This window comes from Protopterus annectens, chromosome 1.part1, assembly GCF_019279795.1.
Source record: "Protopterus annectens isolate FY-2018-M chromosome 1.part1, PAN1.0, whole genome shotgun sequence".
In the NCBI taxonomy this organism is placed as follows: domain Eukaryota; kingdom Metazoa; phylum Chordata; order Ceratodontiformes; family Protopteridae; genus Protopterus; species Protopterus annectens.
This window is the reverse complement of record NC_056726.1, coordinates 1,922,104,151-1,922,116,650: the sequence shown is the minus strand read 5'-3', so window position 1 is coordinate 1,922,116,650 and position 12,500 is coordinate 1,922,104,151.

Below are 12,500 nucleotides of genomic sequence, written 5' to 3'. Positions count from 1 at the left end.
TGGTTCTTTCTTCAGCTTTCTCCAATAAATTCCAGTCACTTTTTGCCTATTGTCTGCATCCCTAATTGCAATAATCCCTATCGACAGAATCTCCTTTCTCCATTCCCATGCTGGCACTTTCTGCTACTTCATGAATATAATATTCTGTATGGTTATTGTTATTCTTCTTAAGGATGTTTGTCTTTCGGCTTTTCCGGGTAAGAGTTCGCCAGAGCGAAAATCCGGTCCGCTAATGATTGGCAGTTTTTTTTTTTTTTTTTTATGGTGTCAAGGTTCCAGCCCAATGCCCAACCTTCAACGAAGGCACGCCCATTCAACGCATGTCTTTCGAACACCCACTTGACTCAACTCCACACAGAAGGCACTCCCAACCCAAGTTGAGAATCGAACGGGAGAACCTCTTGCTGTGAGGCAACAACACTACCGCTGCACCACCGTGGAAGCCTAAAATCCAAGTCTCTTGTTTCCCCCTGTTCTGTCATCACCCCTTTCTACTTTGAATTCTAGGTTTCAGCTTGTACTATGCCTTAATTGTTTAGCTCTGAAATATCCCTTCAAATTGGGTAACATGGCTTTGACTTTATCAGTGAGTACTCTTTGGTGATTTCCAGCTCAGCTGAAGTTTCACAGGAAGATGTTGTTTACCCTACATACAAGATGTCAACATCAGCTTTACTACCTATGCTCAGCCATGGGGGGTTACTCCAAGTAATGACAACTTACGCAGCACAGTCTCTCTTTGTTGTTCAGTCATCCTTAACCCGTTAACCCCAATGACAATCCCTATGTCATTCAGCGATATATTAAACCTCTAGAGTGGCATTACTGGAACACTTCTGTCAAGTTTTTAATCCTTTCTGCCCACCAATCATCAGCCTTTCCTATTTCCATCAGCTCATTGTTAAGTGAATAAAAATAGAATTGAGTGAGCTACACTTGAAAATATATCTGTGCTCTTTTAAAATAACTTTAGATTTTACTTCTGAGCAAGTTAGGCTGGAAAAACATGTCTGTTTCCTATGAGACATCATGCTGCAGTTGCATATTGCAGGTCTTGATAAGAAAATATTGCTTTGCTTAGTTTATTAATACATATCATTGCTTAACTAGGGAAAGATTAAAAACCTGAGACAGTCTGTCATTGTATTTTGACTTTGATTTTATTACAAGTGTTAAAACATAAGATCATGGAAATAAAGAGAATCTTTCAGATGTATAAACATTAGAACTTTGATTCAACTGACAGAAAGAATAGATTCTTGCATTATGTTTCTGTCAGGTTTAGAGTACATGAATTATTATTGGAGACTAGTCTGAGATGTAATACCAAAGTTGAGAAAGTACTGTTTTTCTTCATATTTAAGTTAGTCTTTGTAGTCTACCATTTTAAATTTGCTTTAAGATGCTCTGAAATGTTTCAATAAGCTCAAATTCTATTCTGACCAATATATTATTGCTAACATTTTTTTTGTGCGAAAGTGAATTTACTTTGAGATGGACAGTGATACGGAAAATTACACCCATTTGATATCCTAAAGCTAAGAGTTGATCATGGGTGTCTGTCACACACAAAGCCATCAGGGTTTTTTACATGATAGTGTAAGTCTTCATATCCTTCAGCTGACATGCATGCCCACATGCTGAACGGCCCACTATGACTTCACCTGCAGCAGAGGTGTGCATGCTCATATACAAACTCGGTGAAAGTTTACAGAAAATCACAATTTGCAGACAAGGGCAAATTCTTAGCACATATGCTGTGCCCCATGTACTGTTGCTTCTCAGTAGAAGTCAGTACTGTCATGGACTGAGCAGCTTTGCTTCCCCAAGAACCATAGAACCATAAGCCAGTATAGGCTACTGACTTACACATTCTCCATTTGCTTATTCAGTGTCTAGGCTCTTAAAGGTTACCTACGTTGTAATCAAGACATTATTCCTAAATGCCACAATGCTGATTACATAGTTCTGTCTTTTGCTATTCAGTATTTCCAACATGGTCATTGTTTTAGCCTTGTCTAATTGCCTAAACTGATAACTGTGACCATTTATGTCCCTCCTCCTCAACTATCTCAAGCTGGTTGGCCTTGTTTGAGCATAACATCAATACCCTGTCATCTTTTGTATAGCCACATCTCTCTCTCTCTCTACACACACACACATATATATATATATATATATATATATATATATATATTTATATAAATTTATAAGCTCATATATTAAGTACTATGCCAGCTTCTCTTCAGGCCATTTTATGACTATTTTGTACTTGAAAATAACTCTCCCATTTGGTTACAGATTGGTCTTTCCCTTCTCATGGTCAATAATTATACATTACCCATTGATGAGAATAACTGTGATTATACCATAGAGAATTTGAGAGGACTAATGTATATGATAAAGCATTTAGCAGCTGCCTTCACCCATTAGTAGCACGGGGGGCAGTCATTGGATACATTTTCTGTACACATCCATCAAGTTGTGCTTGAAAAAGGAGAGGAATGAACTTTGTTTTATGTGGATAGGGAGTCTATATATAGCTTAGTAAATTACAATCTCCATCTCCCCATGACAATGCCACCCCCTAATGGGACCCTAACTACCAGCTGCACTCTTTTTTGCACATATTGCCCTTGTCCTTCTTCCTTGCACTTCATTGTTCAACCAATGCATACCTATCTCCATCTGCATGGTTAAATTAGTGCTCCACCCTCAAAATGGTATATCTGTCCACTCATTTTCTTAACCAAAGGATATCTTTTGCAGCATTTTCATTTGTCTTTGTTTATTTTCACAAAGTATGCAAATCTCTGTGGTGTTTACTAAATGTCCAGGTTAGCTACATATGTGCCATTGCTACTATGCCGGACATCATCAAAATTATAATGGCTCAATTCCTTCTGTTGCATTTTTGTTCATATTTATTCACCATATCTTCCTGCCATACTTACTACCATTTAACTTTCTTACTGAATAACTTCTTCTCTACCTTCTGGCCCTGTTACTCATTTGTCCTTCCTTCACATCTCTCAGTGAATATTGAAAAGGCAAATAACATGCCTGTGGACAGGCATACCTCATATTCTTTACATTATGTAAGACAAAGTGCTGTAACCATGCTGCCATTGTACTGATGATATTCTTCTCTAAAAGAATCATCAGATGTTCCCTACTAATGATTTTCAGTTGTCTTCAGCTTACCCTCACAGACCAGTGCACTTAATCTTCACTTCTCTAAGGTTAAGGACTTATAACCAAACCCAGCCCTGGCCTCATCCTGGTCATCTAATCCTTTCTGTGCCATGCACATGCTTGTAGTCAAGGATTAATAAAGGCTCTGTGCCTGCATACAACAAACAAGTGCTAGTGATTATCACTACCGTTATGAATCTTCCCAATCACTGTCTTTAATATTTATATGTTTCACCAAGCCCAAGCATCAAAGATGTTTATCTTCCTGCAGCCTTTGGTGTAAATTGTATTTTTTCTGTCAACCTCGGAATTGTAACCTTTATCCTCAAAAATAAGTGAGGGGCAAATTGTTCTGCTTAGAATTTTCTTAATCAAATCTTTCTTCATTACCAAATAAGCCTGTGGCTGGATATTAATCGGGTTTATATTAAAACACCAGGCATTTAAAATTTAGAGTGTTCTAATATTGACCCATTTTCAGCAAATGCTGAAAATATCGAAGAAACAGAAAACCAAATTCTTTCCTAGGGAAAGAATTCGGTTGTCCATTTCTGTTGCTTTGGTATTTTCAGCCCTGTGGTGGAAAGTTACAGGTCGGGTTCAGGTAAGTGTACGATTGTGTGGACGTGAGGGTTAGGGCGGGCTAGGTGAGTTAGGGTTAGGGCGCGAGGTCAGGTAAGTGTGCGATTGTCTGGACGTGAGGGTTAGGGTGGGGTAGGTGAGTTAGGGTTAGGGCGTGAGTGAGGTGACTGTGCGATAGTGACAGACCTTAGCGTTAGGGTTTGGGTTAAGGTAAGTGGATAGTTAGTGGTGTATGTATAGTTTAGTGTACGGTTAGGTGTAAGAGTTTAGGTGTATGTGTGTGGATTGCTGTTTGTTTGGTGTGCTTGTATTGTGTGTATGTGTTTTGGAACAGCAAATTTTTTCCTAGGAAAAAAATTTGCTGTTCTGAATGTTGGATGTTTTCAATTTTCGATTCATAGGGTTCGTTATTAGAACACTCGACAATTTGAATGTTTAGTGTTCTGATATAGACCCTATTAATCTCATTTTTAGATAAATAAAAATCAAATCATTTATTAAACTCATGGTTCATCATAATTTCTTTCAGTTTCTTAGGGCCATAACTGTCCAAATGCTCTGTCCAGTCTTCTTCTGATGGATTTACACTGGACTTTTCCAGCCCATTCTGTTTCCATCTGTCCAAATAGATGAGAAAGGAACCTGGTATCCACTGCAGCTGATCCAATCTCAGAACTTCTGAATCAGCTTTATCTTTTCCCCCAGGTATTTTACTGGCAAAAAAACTCCCTGGTAAATATTGAGCAAATTGTTGAGAATAGATGGATCTGCTTCTGGATACAGTCCAAAAGTACCATGATTCTGAGCTGTTAATTCTCCTCTTGTTCCTGTTTTCATTACACTATCTTTTGTCAACAATACAATATTTCATGTTTCTCATGCCTACATATTTCATTATCATCTCTATTTCTACCAACTGCCCTCTTATGCTTATGGTGGCTTTATCTGTCTGCTATTACTCCATCTTAAACTGAAAATGACCTTTACCCTTTCTCCTGTTAGCTTGTCCAAAGCCCATTACAGGCATTCCTTTACACATGGGCTCATTAGAGGTTTATCAAAGTCTTTGCTTATGCTTTGTAATTGTGTGTATGACATGGGTAGAGCCCCTCTCTCTTTAGAACCACCAAGCCATACCCATAAAACTGAAAGCAAGAAAGTGAATCATCAATGTAATAAATCCTGCTGGAAGCATTCGTCTTTAAATGTCATATTTATCTAGACAGTCTGAAGAGCAAGCTCTAGGATCAACATTCCTATCCTGTTAAAACTAACCTTGAATGTGATTCTTATTTGTAGCGTTACTACATCTTTGTTGTCTGCCATAAAGGAGATTGTCTTGTTTTCAGCCAGTCACCGTGTATGCATGTTTCTATCCATATTAGCATATGCTTCAGGAAGGGTATATTCATCAGGTCTGATATGTCTGTGCACAGACCACTGGCTGAAATGCCATATGATAAGTCCCCCCTAATGTATGCAGTGTCCCATATCCACCTGCAGAATTAATGTACAGTAGAAGATCTTCACTGTACAGCATGCTACCCTGCCAGACTGACTTCCAGCTATACTGTTCTTTGAAGGTCATCTGCCCACTTAGATGTTCCTTTACTTTTGTGATATCTTCACACAATAGTTTTATTTGCCATTAGGTAGACCACTAATCCCACATGAAAAAAAAATATCTAATCATATTTCTGTACAGATGAAGGCTAGGTTTTCCACAAAATAATAAAGACAATTATGCTGGTGGCTTTGTCTAATATGATAAGAGCTGAGTAAATATCTGCACGCCTAGCCGTAATGATACTCAAGCAAGTCTATCATAAAGCCCAGGAAAATCATGGAGAAGTCTGACCTCACTGTTTCTGTCTAGCTTAGAATGATTCATATTCATTGCAAATAACTGCAAAGACACCTTATCCTGGTCCAATATTGACTCAGTAATACTCATAAAGAGAAATGATCTACTTAAGGGATGGTATGTTATTGTGCATATATTTTTTCCAGTCTAAATTAATGAATTGCAGAGCTGATAAGATGACTGATGGTATCTTTTTCTAGTTTTGATTTTTTGTAGACTGCAAGAATTGCTGTGCAGACCAGCTGAAGTGTTCACATGCTGTGTAGACATATGGACTTTGTTTTATCCAGATTTAGTGGAAAAACACAGGTGATCTCAGTCTTAATACGGGGAGGGGCCTTGATGATGATTTGGCACATAACACATGAGAGGCACCATCCAGGATGACATATCACCCCCAATATATTTTCATTAAAAAAAGTTAAGCCTTTTTGCATAACTTGCTGATCATACTTCTTAAGAAATATTAGTGTCACTAATCCTCTTTTCTTTCCCTTACTCTCTGTTTTACCTCTCTTTCCCTCTGAGCATTTCCAACTCAAATTTGCCATGCATGCCAAGTTATTTATTTAATTTAGTAATTTATTTTATTCCTCAATTCTTAGAGGACTTATTTCTTTTTACTTCTTAACTTAGAGTTGCACAGGGTGCTAGATAACTGAATTAATCATCTTGCAATCCATCCATATATTTCCTTGTGATGTTCCCTATTAGTACCAGTCTGGGAACATTTACCTAATTATTTTGTGCTCTGGCCATTCCTCATCCCTGTATTCTTTCTCCTACAGGCTGTTCAGGTGAAATCTATACCTGGCATAGAAGACATTGATGGAACCCACCTTGATGGATCTCCTGTATATCCAAAAAAAAAAAAAAAACAAACGGCACTAGAATTACCCATTATAAAATTTAAACATTGCCTGTGATGTAAAGAGGACCTGCTGGAGATACAGGCATGTATCCCAGAGACTAGCCCTTCTCTGGAACAGGCTCCCCATCCACATGAAGCAGAGTTTCTCCATAACCCTATTCAAGTGTAACTTGGACATTGGATAGGAACAGGAAATTCATCCCTGGCCTGGCAACTATGTTTCTAATGGACACAGGCAACCTGTAAATGGTTCATGTCTCAGGTCCCTGCTTGTAAATGTTTCATCCCCCAAGCTCCTGCTTACACTTATCAAGGGCAGTAAAACTTGTTAGAGATTTGGGATGTATAGCTAGGCTTAAAAAGGCGTTAGTGGTCATTAGCCCAGTACATACCTATGAACCTATGAGTGGTGCTACAATGTCCATGTGTGGATTTCTTTTTGGGTGCTAGCTATGACTACTACACCAAAAAGATATAGCTATCCATTTAGTAAGGAAAGCTCCTATCCTTGAAAAAGGATGTTTACAATTTAGCTGTTCAACATCATGTATGCATCGAGCTATTAATTATCAGCTGAATCAGTTGTCTGGCACAAATATATGCTAAACAGTGCAAAGCTCATTAGTAATTTCATGTTAGGTAATGACATACTATGAGGACAACACATACTGGTAGGTATAAGAGCAGAATCAACACACAGATTATCAACTAAATGTAACAGCTTAAATAAAATGTTTGTCATCAGCAAAAAGTAATGTACCATCCACTAATCACCTTTAACATCATGGAAAAACACATAAAAGAATCACTGTCATTTAATCATGGGGCTAGTATGTATACAGTTGCAGGTATTAATGAATTTATGAAAAACATATCTGTATGGGCTTGCAGAAGAATTCACTGGTGACCAACAAGGTCCATCTAAAAATGCTATGACAATTAATTTCTTCTTTTAAATAGGAACTATAAGATATATTGAGAGATACTTTGCAAAGGGAAATGTTATATGCATGAGCCTTTTGCAGACTTTCAACCTGTACTGTGCAGCACAGTTCACTGAAAAAGTTTCTCAACAAAATATTGTGACATGCTGTGTCATTTAAGTTATAAAAGAATTAAAATATTGCAAATGAGCACACTGTGTATCTGAAATACAAACTAAGTAATTAGTAGTAGCAATCTTTTTCTTTCAGCTTTTCCCAGGTAGGGGTCACCACAGCGAATCACCTGTCCACTCATGATTGACAGTGGAGTTTTACAGTGTTGAGTTGCCAACACAACCTTCCACAGAAGGCACACACTTATGCCTAGGGCCAATTTACAGTGTCCGATCCATCTACAGCATGTTTTTGGGATGTGGGAGGAAACCCACCCAACCACAGGGAGGACATGCAGACTCCACACAGAAGGCACCCCAGCCGAGGATTGAGCCAGAGAACTTCTTGCTGTAAGGCAGCAATGCTAACCGCTGCACCACCACAACCACCCTAGTTGTAGCAATCTATTTGTGCCAATAAAGAGACAGCAGATATACTAATACCACAGGTAACTTCTGTGGGACTGCTTGCTGATTCACCATCTAATACCATAAATTTGATAAGCAGCTAAAATATTTTAATCAAGCTACAAAAAAGACCTTAAATTGATAACAGCGTGCTCTTCAACTTACAGGTGAGACTATGAAGTAAATTATTTGCTAAATGCCTGATTTAGATGCTACTGCTTAAAAATCCAGATGTGACTATATGCTATATTATTTTGGCTCCCTTGGTCAGAATTACCATCTGCAGCTTATTGGTACCTCTCATTTTCCATTGCTAGGGAATAACTGACTTACCCAGCACCAGAGCTTCTAACATGAGGGCACTGGTTGAGCAGCAGTAAACTATCTTTGAGACATCCTCATCCACTCCTTACTGCAGTGATATTTGGTATACCCTAAGCTTCTCCAAGGGGAAGATCATGAAATGTTTTAAATGCATGCGTATGTGTGCTCATTCTCATGACCCCTTGATATCCATCCTTCTGTCAGCATGCAGAAATGCTTGTGAGACACTTATGCAGCCCTCAATTCAAGCCTCCACTATAGAGTAGCATTGTGTCACAAAAACATATGCCCTCACCAGATATAGGCAATCTGGCCATCACTCACTCAAGACTATCTCCCTGGTCAGCCTTCCAACTTCCCAGGGTACTAGTCAGTCACAGGCTACTAGTGTTACAGATAGACATCCTGTCCCTGTGCCAATAGGTTGCCTTGCTGGTGTTGGATTTTTTGCGGGGAGTGCTAAGAAATAATAAACACATAATTCTTTAAAGGTAGGTTCTCCTGTTTCCTTTGATTCTTGTGGAGGTCAGAACATGAATTAATTAATTCACTCCATGCTTTAAGTAGTCCTAAGCTGAAGAACACATGGGTGACTTTCTGGAAATAATTTTTTTTTGGATGCTCTGTCTTTGGCTGAAATTAATAACATTGATGATCATGATTGGGTCTCTGTTGATATCCACATTGTTGTGTTTAAGAAACAAATCCTGCTTGATGCTCTGAAAGTCTCTATCCTGTTTGATGTATTGATAGTCTATATGTATCTCACTGCATATTGAATTATCCTGTACATATTGTCACCTTTACTATTGTAAATACCTACTTTACTTTATTAATACTACTGTATTTTTTTATTATTCTTATTACTTCCTGTCTTTTTAATAATCTTCTTTTGAAATCCGTTCACTTACTATGTATTAATATTGATTTTTAATTTTTAATTGTTAAATTTCAATTTTTATTTGTTGCCAATGGAGCTTTTCTCCCTGGGCCTCTACTGAAAATGGAAATATATCCAGTTAGACTAGCCCGGTTAACAAATGTAAAATAAAATAAAAATAAAATAAAAATAAAATGCCAGTAAGCTCACTTTAAGAGAGAAGTTTGAGATACTGATTTTCTTGGCAAGCATTTTGAAACACATAGCAAGTGGTTGTGAATGGAGATTCAGTCATAACCCTTTCCAATACTATTTTAACTGCTCCACTGAGACAGCAAAAAGGACATGTGCCAGTAAAAAGTGTATAACATCTTTTAATGCTATTGACCAATCAGCAGTGGTCTTCACTTCTGAGTGTCTTTGTGTAACAGTGCGAGGTGTGTTTTAGCTTATAACACTTCTAGCTGCCATCTGATATACTTCCCTGGTGATCGGGATCTATGCAGCAGTGCAGTCTTCACACTTTTTATAACAGTGAGGTTGATGTGATTCTTTTGTTTCTGAAATGTAGTCAGGGCACTGCATGTTGTTGTTGTTGTTGTGTCTTTCGGCTTTTCCCGGTTAGGGGTCGCCACAGCAGAGCTCCGGTCTGCTAAAGATTGGCAGTAGATTTTTATGTGTCGAGTTTCCAGCTCTAACGCAAAACCTTCAACGAAGGTACACCCATTCACGCATGTCTCCACACAGAAGACGCTCTAGCTGAGAATCGAACAGGACAATGTCGTACTGTGAGGCGACAACGCTAGTACCACAGCACCACCACTGCAGAGTCAGGGCACTGCATATATATTTTAAAAAGAGTTCATGTTTATGCCATTCGTTATTTGGTGTTTATAGTCTCCTCCTCCCCTTCCCACCTCTAGTGCAGCAGTTAATTATCAACAGTCGGTACTATCAAATGTATGTTTTAGTCAAGTGAACTGAAATATACAAAGTTCATTGTGATGTCCCCATATTCAGAGGTATCATGACTGTAGTTTCACTGGTTTCCAAGATTTTTTCCATAAATTTGACTTGTATGCTATTTCTTTTTTTGTCATTATTTTCATATATCCAGTTGAAGGCACATACAGAAATACTGTTAAGCACAAAAAAATCTTTATTTTTCTTCCTTCTTCCTGATATTATATTTTCACATTTGCATGACTTATGTAGGTTTTTTAGTCTGTCATTTTGTGTTTTGGGATTGTTCGTTGGTTCGTCTTTAATTTTGCATAAAGCGTTATGTGTCTGCATAACTGTTAAAGCACACGTCAGAAATGGATTTTACAACAACCTTAAAATACATGTGCATGTGTGTGTGTGTGTGTGTGTGTGTGTGTACACGCACATGCACACGTGTGTCTCTACATGTTCATATTTTTTGAGGCTAGCCATGTAATATAAATGATCCTTCAGAGAAGCAGCTATTTATTTTATTTGGTATTTCACCGGTCACTTAATAACAACCTTTCCTACAAATAATTTGACAGTGTTTTCAGATCCAGATCCAGAACATGAGCATTTTTAAATAATTGCAGCATTTTGTGTTATGCCCTTTATGATAACTGGTGAGAAATTCATAGTTTCAATATGTCAATATTTTTTAACAAATGCTTTCATGTCAAAATTGCTAGAGCTTAGAAGGCCCATGTCAATAATTTTTCATTATTCAGTGGACATAACAGATTCTCTGTGAACTTCAGTACAGTTCAGCTTTTGTTTCTAATGACTTCCAGGCTGCCCTGTGCTGCAGTCAATAGTTGTGCCTCTGTTAACACAGAAAAAAAGATTTGCATTTTTCTTGTTACACTTTTAATTTTTATTTGCTTTTGACATCCTAAGACATGAATAAATATAGTTTGTGGCCCACTTTCGGATAAATCCTTTATACTCTAAATGTAAAGTACACATATTGTAAATCTTTTCATTTATTTTATCTAGAGAATATGATTAATATTAACCCCCCAAAAAATTAAATTGTAATGAACTGTTTTCTTGGAATACTGCCATGTTACCAAACTATTAACAAAATGAATGTCACAAGACCATTAGATATTAATGTAAAGGAGGCTGCCCACTAAAAAAAATCCTTAATACGTTCAACTAAAGGAACAATTAATGAGATGTTTTATTACATAACATGTAGGTTCATGTGGGTATTGTGGGCATTGTGGGGATAATTAGGTAAGGAGTTTCTATTCAGAGATTATTGCATTTTCAAAGATGTGTCTCTGTAGGTTTGCCTATGAGGCTTGGTCCATTTGTGACAGCTTTTGTATACACCATGAATCTTGTCTTTAGTGCTTTATTTGGGCAAATGTATAATTAAGTTCTAGTGTGCTTAGCTGTGCATACTTTATGTGACTTTTTTCACTGCACTGTACTCTGTTCAGCATGTTTGGCTATGTTAAGCTCTAGCCGATGTTTGCTCGGTTCACTCCTTTAGAAGGTGAGAATTTTATGGTCTAGAAATCATCTGCTTTCAGACCACATATTTAGATGCAGTGTATTATTTTACATATCCTGGCATATATGTTACAACAGCACTGCCCTATATTATACAAACTTTTAATTGTTCCTCTCTGGATCCATTTCTTCCATTAACTGGTGTTTTATCTGTGTTTCTCTGACAGGATTGTTAACAAAAGTTATTGCTCCCCACCTATAAATCCATCTTCAGAATTATCCAAAAGCTAAAAAGCTGCTAATTGATGTAAAAGTAAAGACAGCAGTAGAAAACATGATTCAACAAAGACCTGCATGATTATCAATTAAGTTCTGGTTTATTCAAATGTTTATGTTTTTAAATATTTTACAAATGCCTGTTATCAGACATTCGAGTTTCATTATTTCAATTCCTGCAACTATAAAACCTGATGTGAAAAGGTACTGATGTCTGGCAGTTCATATGCCCATCTAGCAATGTTTGAAATGTACAGATTGCAGGTGGGATCTATGATCCCCCTGCAAATACCTCAAAATGTAAAAAAGGGCACAGACAGCAGTGAGGAGGAACTACCTTTCCCCCACAAACAATCCAGATGTGAAAAATGGAAGCAGGCAGGAGTAAAAGCTCCCCTACAAACACCCTGGTACACAATTAAAACATAGAAAAAGGCAGGTAAGAGTAAAGGCTCATTGACAATCCCCCTCCCACATGTAACACCAAGTGCAACATAAAGCAGGAGAGGACAAAGTCTCTACTGCAAACACACCTTCAAATTTGAGAGAGTATTAC